Source organism: Periplaneta americana, chromosome 8 (assembly GCF_040183065.1).
Source record: "Periplaneta americana isolate PAMFEO1 chromosome 8, P.americana_PAMFEO1_priV1, whole genome shotgun sequence".
Classification (NCBI taxonomy): domain Eukaryota; kingdom Metazoa; phylum Arthropoda; class Insecta; order Blattodea; family Blattidae; genus Periplaneta; species Periplaneta americana.
Genome location: NC_091124.1, coordinates 146,315,639 through 146,327,409, shown reverse-complemented (window position 1 = coordinate 146,327,409; position 11,771 = coordinate 146,315,639). Strand labels below are relative to the sequence as shown.

The following is an 11,771-nucleotide window of genomic DNA, read 5'->3' as shown; positions in this document are numbered from 1 at the left end:
ATAAATCTTTAATTAATGAAAATTTACCTAACTTACAGAACACATTATACAACATATGACGTGATGTATTCATGCGCGCACTGTCCACATCTTCCTCAGACCATGATACACGTAGTCGTCACACAGTCCTCACACAACCACCACATAATCAACATCTAAGAAGGCACGTCTACACTGAGTAAGTCTATATAGATATTTTTATGCTGTTTTGGATAATATAACTAAAAAGCTTGATTTATACATTCACTTAACTAAATTATAATTTCAAATTGCTACTAGTACATAATAGCCGCACACAAATATTTATTTTCGTAACTATTTCATTACCCAAAATAATTGCACCGAATTTTGACTTTCTTTTAAATTCATATGATGCCAGTCAAATACTTGCTTCGTCAATATCATTAGTAGTGATTTATTTATTCAATATTTGATCTTTTTCAGTTAATTCTGATACTTGACTTGCGCCTTACCACACGTTCATTACAATTACAGTAGTGGATATCGACAATACATCGCCATGCAAGTTTCTTCCATTTAACATATCAAACAAATCAAATGTTAAATCCGTTAAAAATTGAGTCATCAACTTATTGAATTCAATTACTTCCAGATTGGACGAACAGCATTATCGACAAAATCAAATATACATCATTTATCAACATCAAACAACCCAACGTATAATACATTGGCATTTATAATAAAACCATATAAACTTGAAAAATATTCAAATAATTACGTGACACAAACCATGATACATACGTTTCTGAATGGTGGATACATATATATATATATATATATATATATATATATATATATATATATATTATTGTGAAACAGAAATAGGAATATAATAAATGTAATTACTGTAATCTTGCAACTCTTCACATTCATAATACTTTTTATCTTAGTTTTATATTTTATTATTTTTATCACTTTTAAATCATGTCATTTTATTATCTCATATGTGAAGACTTGCATATATATATATATATATATATATATATATATATATATATATATATAATTAATTTTTTTAATCCGTGGTGCTAAAGAACGTGAAGGGTCTAGACCGACCAGCCGGCTGCTGGCCTCACGCCCACATGCCGAAGCAGAGGTGGACGATCATCCAACTAGAATGGAGGTATCTTGTGGTTAGCACGATGATCCCCCCAGCCGTTATAGCTGGCATTCGCAACCAGATTTCGCTACCTATCGTAGCTCCCCAAGTGCATCACGATGCTGGGTGGGCACCGGTCCCATACACTGGCCGAAATTTCATGAGAAAATTTCTTCCCCCATGAGGACTCGAACCAGCGCGCATTCCGTAACGCGAGTGCTAGGCGGGATATATATATATATATATATATATGTAAATCAATATTTTTTTGTAATTTATACGTGTATTTTAAGTAAGTGACAATCAAGGCAGTCATATTGAATGTCAATGTATATCACAGCAATGTTGGTTTTTAATACTCGTATGTCTCATTTTGCATGCCACTAAATACTCGTATGTTTTGTATTTGTAGATATTATGTAGAGAGCACTGATATTGCTGAAATGTACTTCGTATCTGATGATGTTGGCGTAGACCAACGAAAACGTTCATACGTCTTTTAAATATGTAATGTAAAGGTGTAGCACCTTAAACATATGCTGTGAAGTCAGTGACTGAAATAAATACATTTGAAGAGTCCACTGCAAGAATGATGGATTTCATTTGGAATACATTTTACAGGAGAAGCGATTGAAAGTTTGAAATGCTTAGCGCTCAAAGCTTAACTGTGATTTTCCGATCATTACTGGACAATGACTATCAGTGTTAATGCCATGTACCTCTCTAAGTACATTCTATATGTCTTAAGCTATGCATTGACAGTCTTGGTTCATTTTCGATAAGAAAGTGACATCCATCATTCTTGCAGTGGACTCTTCATTTATAAATGTCTGTGTATTTTATTTATAACACGTAAACCACATAAACACTTCCCAATGTTTTGTGTAAATCGCGACATAATTCTAAAATATATTTTGGGGTCTGCCAGAATCCAGTTACACCTAGAATAATTACTGTCGAAAATGGTGACTTTGGACAGTAGGATGACTTTCGACAGAAAGAGATAATTTCTTTGTGGGCTCTGTATATGTGGGCTATTAATTTTTGTTTGAACTTCCTTGTTTCTGAATATAACACTGGGCTCTGAGCTTTTGTTTTGGTGAATTTTCTGCAGTTGATTTTGTATTTAAGGGCGTAGACTTGTTTTGAAGTTAAAGTTGACAATTTGCTTAATTTGAACGGCTTAAAAACACGTAATAAGATAATTGGTCCCGCGCCGTGGCGTCGTGGTCTAAGGCATCCTGCCTAGGACTCGCGTTACGGAATGCGCGCTGGTTCGATTCCTCGTGGGGGAAGAAATTTTCTCATGAAATATCGGCCAGTATGTGGGACCGGTGCCCACCCAGCATCGTGATGCACTTGGGGAGCTACGATAGGTAGCGAAATCCGGTTGCGAATACCAGCTATAACGGTTGGGGGGATCATCGTGCTAACCACACGATACCACCATTCTGGTTGGATGATCGTCCACCTCTGCTTCGGCATGTGGCGTGAGGCCAGCAGCCGGCTGGTCGGTCTAGGCCAGGGTTGTCGAACAGCGCTCTCGACCTGTGAACTGCAGAGCCTTCACTCCTCCCTTACCGTGCAAAGGTTGAACACAGGTAGCAGGCAGACCGGCCGAATGTTCGTAAACAAAAGCGAAACTGCGGCGGCTGGTACTTTGATAACTTTTATATGTACATCTTACCAATTGATTAGGAACTCAGTTTATATTTCCATTTGATGAACTCTGATAAACAAAGAATGTAGCCTACTTGAGGATGAATTATGATGATAATAATATAATAATAATAATAATAATAATAATAATAATAATAATAATAATAATAAGAATAAGAATGTTGTTCGTTAGTGACGGAAATAAATCATAATAATGTTGTTAATATCATGTTTAAAATATCAACTTTGTGTGTATGTGTTGTAGCAATGCAACTTCAAGTTCAGAAACGTAAACTGTTTTGATGTATAAAATTAATTACTTTTAGCTTGACTTCAAATTTGTTCATACTTTTTGTTACAGATTAAAAAATATCTCCTCCTCGAATTCGATCCTTTAGTGAAATGACATGTACGTACAAGATCTCCATGAACATTGAAATCTGAATCGACACCCCTTATGAATATACTGTAGCTAGCTGCGCCGTATCTTTCCATTCGGTACTTTCATCAAGAGCTATAGTAATTATAATTAGTGAAAGTTTTCATTCTTGCTATCAGTTGTTCCTCCAAGTTATCTCCCATTTATGATACGCGATCTGCAACAATATTACGAGACAAACATATAGATTTAAAATCATTAATGTATTCCGGACATATCCCTTTTGCAAAAGCTATGAGACAGCCTTTCACAAATTCTCCGTCAGTAAATATGTAGCTTTGAAGCAATTGCAATAATTTCACAAATTTTGTACCCAGCACGAAGCAAGCTTATTCTACTAACACCCGATGATGATGGAAGGTTTTCTGAATTCAATCTTGATTTTAATAATTCTTCTACAACCTTTTCACGAGTGAAACCGGGTAACTTTCCTGGTCCATAAGCTTCAGCATGACGTGTAGAATTAAAATGCCTTTTAATACACTCAGGGACAAAAAGAACCGGACACTTTAATATTTGCTGGTATTTTGCAAAACATTATCTTCTCATACAATATTATGGTAGCCATCTGTTGTTATGGAGACGTGTATACATTGTTGATTGTTTTTTGTTTTATAAACAATTTTGCTTTCGGAGTCTCAGCTATAACAATTTTGTCTCAACCATTTTGTGCTTCATTATCGTTATTCGTTATTTCTTTATTTTTACATTTTCTGAGTTTAAGTGGGGTTGTAACATTTGTCTTAAAACAAGATGCGACCTGAAGATGTGGCTCGAGCTGTAGCCCTTTACGATGATGGACGCAGTGTACGTTACATTGCAAATGTTAAAAATATGGCTAGAAGCACAACCCATAATGCCATAAAACGGTATAGAGAGACCCTAAAATATACCAGAAGACCAGGTTCGGGTCGTCCAAGAGCTACAAATCCAAATGAAGACAGGTATATGGTGTTGAGAGTTCTTAGGGAGCGCAACCTGCCAGCTACTAGTGTAGCTCAGCAATTTGTTAACCTGCGTGGACGCCCAATTTCGGCCAAAACAGTTAGAAGGAAGTTGAAAGCAAGTGGACTGATATCAAGTAGACCTGCAACTGGTCCCAGACTTCTCAGGATGCATCGAGTTGAACGACTGCGTTTTGCAAATGATCACAGGGATTGGAGAAATGGACAGTGGAGCTGTGTTCTGTTCACCGATGAGTCCCGTTTCAATCTGTGCTCACCTGATGGACGTGAAAGAGTTTGGAGAAGGAGGGGAGAACGATTTTCACAGTGTTGCATTTCCGAAAATGTGCCGTATGGAGGTGGTGGAGTGATGGTTTGTACAGAGTTGGTTTTTGTTGAAAATGGAAGACTAACAGCTGATAGGTATATAAATGAATGTTTGGCCGATAATGTTGTGCCATTTGGCCAATTTGTAGGCGATAATTTTGTTTTAATGCATGATAATGCACGGCCGCATATTGCCCATGCGGTCGGAGATTATTTCCAAGAAGTGGGAATCCATGTTCTTCCATGGCCAGCAAGGAGTCCAGACATGAACCCAATTGAACACGTGTGGGACATTCTGGGACGGCGTGTTAAGAATAGACGACCGAGACCAGAATCGTTAAAAGAGTTGAGGTGAGCACTTGGCGAAGAATGGGAACTTATTCTTCAAGAAGACATTGCTAACCAAATTGAGAGTATGCCAAGACGTATGGATGCAATTATTCAAGCCAGAGGGGGTAATATCCGTTACTAAAAAGAGTTTTTAATGTTTAAGGCACCATAACATGAAAAAACAATTAGACCAAACGATGCCATAGTTATGCGCCCTTTGTAATTTTTTGTAAATTTTCTCATCAGAGATTTTTCTTCAAATGTTGTCGTATAAGGTGCTAAATGAAACATTAGTTTGTTTAAATGGGTTTTGTTTCATTTTGAAATGATTGGCAACAAAATACAAGCAAATATAGAAGTCTCCGTTTTTTTTTTTGTCCCTGAGTGTATTATGATGGCCAATGTATCCAATTTCTTTTCTACACATTAAGCAATGTGCCTTTCCGTCCTTTAAGACAAATAAATATTTATATGTCCACTCACTATTGAATTTTTTTTAATGAGTTTAAATTGAACATCTCACGGCATTATTAGTTTTAAGCCACTTTTTTATTATACCGTTCTCACACTATACATAAAATATGAATGAATACAACAATGAAAGTAAATTAATATATAAGTTTAACACTTTCCCTGTGATCTTTGAACCTTTCTTTATATTACTATCACTGATCTACAATGTCAATGAAATTGCCAAACATAATCTTGTGTTGACTGTGCTGTCGCGTCTTCCACCGTGTCCGTTTGAGAAAATCCAAATATACAGACTTGTCTAAAGCTCCATGATTTTGCAACACATAAGAAATTGTATTACCTAAAAGCCACAAGATGGCATTTAGTCTAGGACGAGGTGAAATTTGAAAATCGGGACGATGGAACTTCTCGGGTGAACAGTTGATTAAACCTAGGTTCCGTACATAACTCGTGGCAGCTTCAAAAATGTCAATAACTGAAGAACATGTTGAGATGCGGTGCAGAATAGTGTCCTGTTGTTGACACGAGAGGCAAACTTCCGTTGGACTGAAGCTAATGGAGAAAACGCGAGTGCGTTTGGCCACCACATCATGTACTGCCTTAAACCAGGTGGAGCGGACATCAAAGGACAAAGCAGGGGAGCTGATATTACGCCAGAGACGATCGTAATTCACATTGGTAGGGGCGATTCGTTGTATACGCATTTGTAGTGGAGGAGACCTTCCTCTAAGATTCTGGTACACTACTTGAACAAGTCTCGTATTCGGATCTGCACCTAGTGAGTCCATGTAACACCATTCCAGCAAATAAACTTGAAGATATAGTAACGACCTTGGGATTACATGAAGATCAGGTGGATTTCGAAGGTCCGATTTAAGTGACCAATGTTGGAGCCATGCCGCTGAGTAACAAGCATTAGAAAGTTGAATCCTTCTCCCTCTGCTTAGGAAGAACGCAAGACATTTGTCTATGACATGTATTAATCCAATACCACCTTGTGATGGACTGCAGGTTAATGTTGACATAGGCACCCGAAACACACAACCTCTCCAAATATACCACGATATTGCGCAATTAATTTGTCGTGCATAAGCTTTTGTTAATGGTAACACTTGGGCTAAATACCAACACTTGGGCAGTATATACGTCTGTACAGCCCAACTTCGTTGATACAAACACAAATCACGAAAATATAAGTCTTGCGCTGTTACTTTAATCTTTTGAACAATTCCCTTCCAATTGAGATGTATCATCTCTCCTATAGAAGCCGAAAATACAATCCCTAGAATTTTGATGGTATTCACTGTTTGCAGTGGGCGTATCTGCGGAAGCACTTGCCACTGTCCTATCGGAAGAATCTTGGATTTTTGCTCGTTGATACGTAGCCCTGAAATGTTACTGAATTCATTCAAAATAGTTTTAAGTTGTTCAACATCCTTTTCATTTGAAAGCAAAACACTGACGTTATCCGCATACGCAACTACCGCTAACTTCTGCTCCCTGAGGGAAATACCAGTAATAGAATTATGCAATTTACATATAAGTGGATTAAGTATTAAAGTAAACAATAACATAGAAAGAGGACAACCTTGTCTAATCGATTTAGTGATATTGATCGTTGGTGAACGAAAACCATTTATTTGAGTCCGACTATTAATTCCACTATAGAGACATTTGATATATGAGATAAAAATGTCACTGAAACCGTACCATGCTAGACACTGGAACATGAAATTATGCTTCACGTTGTCGAAGGCACGTTCAAAATCGATGGAACACAATAATCTCTTGATTTTATCTTCAAGCGAAGTAGCAACACAATCTCTCAGGGAACACACCACATCAAAGATAGTACGCTCAGACGAGCCACAGTACTGTGCTGGATGTAGGAGCTTACTTAGAAGCGGTTTTATGCGGTTGGCTAATATTCTAGCTATAATTTTATAGTCATATGTGAGCAATGTAATAGGCCTGTAATCGTGCACGGTGACCGCATCGATTTTTTTCCTAATAAGAACAATAATACCTTTCTGTTGCAGTGCACAGAGCTTCTTCCGATGTAGAAAAGCATTTATCACTGTTGTTAAGTTCTCCTTAATTATTTCCCAGCAGGTTAAATAAAATTCTAGTGGAATTCCATCAATTCCGGGTGTTCTTGAGCGCTTACCTTGACAAAGCGCTGTGTAAACTTCTTCTTTAGTGACCGGCTCTTCAAGCAATAGGTTTTCTTCTTCTGATACAGTAGCGATCTTGACTGAATCAAAATATCGTAGAGAAGGTGAATTGTGGGATTTTTCTTGAAAAATATTGCTAAAATGTAACAGAAAAGCGTTACTTATGTTATGTTGTGTAGTATAGTGTTGGCCTGTGTTGCCTTGAATTTTCCTGATCATGGTAGAGCGTTTTCTTTTATGCGTCTGTATAAGATGGAAGAGGTTGATTCTTTCGTCTGTTATGGGAGGGATTAGTCCGCTTCGAACTTTTAAGCTCTCCATTCGCTGTCTAAGAATTCCCAAAATTTTAGCTTTATATTTGTTGAGTTGAGTGCGTCGTTCTGAGTGTGATATGGAACTATGATGCAAGTCGAGCAGGCATTGATGATAGAAATTAAGATTATGTTCATCGGCATGATATTGAAGATAAGTTTGTCTTTGGAAATATTTCTTTAATTGGGATTTAATATAATATTTCCACCAATTTATTACATCATGATATTCGGATTTCTTCTTCGACCATTCAGTCCACAACTGCTGTAGCTCTTCCATTACTTATGGGATTTGAAGACACCTTGTGTTCATTTTCCAGTAGGGACGTCCAAATATAAAAAACGACATATTCATTTCAATATGCATTATGACCGCTGAGTGATCAGAAAAGGCTACAGGAATGATCTTAATTCGTCGAATATTTGGAGCTATTGACCGATGGACGTAAAAACGATCTAATCTAGCAGCAGAATACATATGTATAATCAACATCATTATGCTTCATTAACCAGGCATCACTCATTTGTAGACCTGTCACCAAACGCTGCAGTGTATTGCTAGATCGGTACTCTCCCGTACAATCTTGCGGACGGAGTACACAGTTAAAATTCCCTCCAAACACATAAGCATCATTCAGGGAACGCATGAGATAAGGAACATCCGTTTGAAAAAATTCATTCCTCTCTTGCCGTTTATTGCTAACTGAAGGAGCATAAATATTGTCAAAACCATAACCATTCAAACGTCCAAAAATACCTCTACCAGAGGGAAGTTGTACAAATGACTGGAGATTAATTCCAGCTCTGGTAATGAGAGCTGTACCCAACCGAGAAGTACCTAGATTCACATATGATGTATAATTATATAAGGACGAAAAATCTGCAGTGGATACCTCTTGAAGGAAAAGAATATCAACATCGTGCTCCACTAAAAAAAACGTTTCAATGCGTAACGTTTTGTGGGCGAGGAATTATTATTGAAATACACAGTGGCAATACTTATAATGATGGTCATCACTTTAGCCAATAGCAGAACAAACTTCAACAACATGTTGCACAATGCACATCCAGTAATCGTCGGTCAAAGATCTAGTCAACTGGACGTAATAATGGAAATCCTAGTTTACTGCCTTCTCCTTTGTAAGGGTGCGAACGATGTTTTGGAGAATTACTGCTTTTAGCCAATTTCGTGACACCAATCTCCTGTGACGAGGGCTTGTTTGTCGATCCAGGATCTTGCTCTTCTTGTTGCATTGCTTCATTCCAATCCTCTGGAACTGCTGCTGTTGCTCTCCGAATTTCTTCAGGATCCTTTGAATCACCTGTAGTAACCGGAACAACAACGTCGACAGGATTCTTCTGCCCATTGGCAGAACACTCACCAGTGTCAGAAGATTCCATTGCTTTATACTTTTTCACTGGTTGCTCGTGAAGAATCTCTGATACGTCATCTGCTGAATCTGTTTCCGAGTCACCCTGTTCTATCGTCATAGTCACCGTCTTATCAGCCACTACACTACTCTTTTGCGTTATTGATTTCTTTCGCAATGAAGTACTCTCGTTCATTAATTTTGTATCCGAAGTACCAATAGATGCTTGTTTTTCGGATAAACTATCAGTCCCATTTTCAGATGAAACACTGGTCATAGTAGGAGTTGTCGCTGCTGTGGAAACACTAGGAGAAGGGATCAAGTCACTCAGTGTAAGACGTGTTCGAGATTGTACCGTCACAGGGGCTTTTATATTCCTATTAGGACACGCTTGCCGTATATGAGCTGTACTTCCACAAGAAAAAACACGTAAGTTACATAGACTTCGTGACCGGCTATGACAATCGACGAAGGTATGACCTTGTTTAATACCATGTGTGTAATGCGTATACCGGTATAGACATTATATCGAAATTTTGATGACCACTTTTCATTTTCTATATGTTGCACTTTCCCATAGTTCTGTAGCACGTGTCGTATTATTTCATTGGACACTTCCGGTGGTATGTTGAGCACTCGTACCATCACGACTTCTTCGTCTGCAGGGGTTATGTTGACTGTTACATTATCTCCAAAGCTCGGAAGTTGGGGACTTGTGTCTTTGAACGTGGCTAAGCGACCGGACTTCAATGTCAACAAACTCCCGCTTCCAGCACGGAGGTACTGTCAGGTCTGCTATAAAAGTGGTTCCTGGCTGGAACAACATAATGATAATATTATGATAGGTTGAAACATCTAATTTCATAGCATATATATAAATAAACATTCAAAATACATCAAATTTACAGTTCTGCTCTGTACATTTCATTACAGTGTATGACTACATGCATTCGAAGATTTTCGAACCCATAAATTCTTCGTCTGTTAGTTAAACATGATTTGAAACGAAGGAAACTTATTTCCACGTCACATGAAGTGACGGGAGCAAACTTTAATTTTTTTATTTTATTTATTTTAACTAGCTACCTAGTGAGTACAAATTGCATTTATAAAATAAAAATGTTTCTAGCCACTACCGTAAGAGTCAGGCTCGTGTACGGTGTGGTCTTAGTGAATAATATAACATAAAATTTACAAGGACAGTTTACTAAATACAGTAATTAACTTAATTCAAACCAATAAGTACAACACAAGAGCAAGAATAAAGAAGAAAGGGAAAACGAGAGAAAAATACACATTTAATATAAATTGACAATCCGACAGAAGCCAGTGATATTCAATAAAAACATGAATATAGTCGATAGAAATAAAAGGTAAAAAAAAGTACATTTGTTACTATTATATATCATGGATAATTTTACAAAATTCTTTTTTAAAAGTTTCAATTTTAAAAAATTTCAAATTTGGAAAATGGTTTGAAATTTTATTATAAAGTCTTGGGCCTAAATAAAATACTGAATATTTCGCTGTCACTGTTTCCTGTTCGATATTCAGCAGATCTCGTATCTGAGAAAGATAAGTATATCCTAAATTTTTCTCGCAAATAGTTTTCAATTAGTGCATCACTACTAGGGAAGGTCCCTCTACGACTTGATCCATGGCTATGGACAAATTCTCCATCAATTTAAAGGACTGCAATGTCTTTCAATGAATGCCCGTTTCCAGCTCTAGTTTATGTGTGGTACAACTTACAAGATATAAACTCTGCATTAGAAGAAAATAATGTATCTCCTCAGAATTCCTCCACGAAATTCTGTACCTAAAATTTAAGAAATGCATTTTCAAACTTCCATAACACCCATTCGAATAACACGTATTTTCTAATTCCTCAAACAGACCGTTTACCTGTAATTCTCTTAATGTCATTGGCTTCGACGTGACACAGTTTATTCGTTCGTCTTCTTGCCATTCGATGTGACCACTTTCTTAATACAAACGACTGTCCCTGAGCACTTGCAGCGTGAGCTTTGTGTACGTTATGCCTGTAACCTTACTCAAGCACACGACACACAAGTCCCCAAGATCCGAGCTTTGATTATCTCCATTCATAAGTTTAACGGATGATGATCCAGTATGTTGTTGTAGGTAATATTCATAACTAATTTTATTTGTAAGTTTAATATACACTGCATTTTGTTTCCCTACTAACTGAATCGCTTGTATTTCCGTGTCTTTGAAACGTAACCCTTCTTCTATCCATCTGTGTATGTCAAATGCTGTAGGACGCGTTTCCTCTTTATTAAATATTGCTTTTAAAGTATTTTCCCCTTTAACTGCACTATTCATGTTTCACTACAAGGTTATCGAAACAAACGCACAATGTAACACTCACGCACGGACTACGTACGACACACGATGTTACCTGCTCGGCTGTCGCCGGCAAACTGGATGATTGAATCGTCGTTCCATATCCATACCAGCCGCCAGAGTTGATAAACACACTGCGCACAGAACACTGTTACAGCGAGCTGACTGACTGTCGTTTCAGATCAGCTACGGTAGGAAACAATAGTAATCGTTTCACAGCTTGAGAGCGCTGTTCGACATCCCTGGTCTAGGCCCT

The 11,771-nt window shown here is 37.5% G+C and overlaps 1 pseudogene; it reads right to left on the bottom strand.

Annotated features, from left to right (window-relative positions):
- Positions 1-8,867: 8,867 nt before the first annotated feature.
- Positions 8,868-11,494, bottom strand: LOC138704251 (uncharacterized; annotated as a pseudogene).
- Positions 11,495-11,771: the final 277 nt, after the last annotated feature.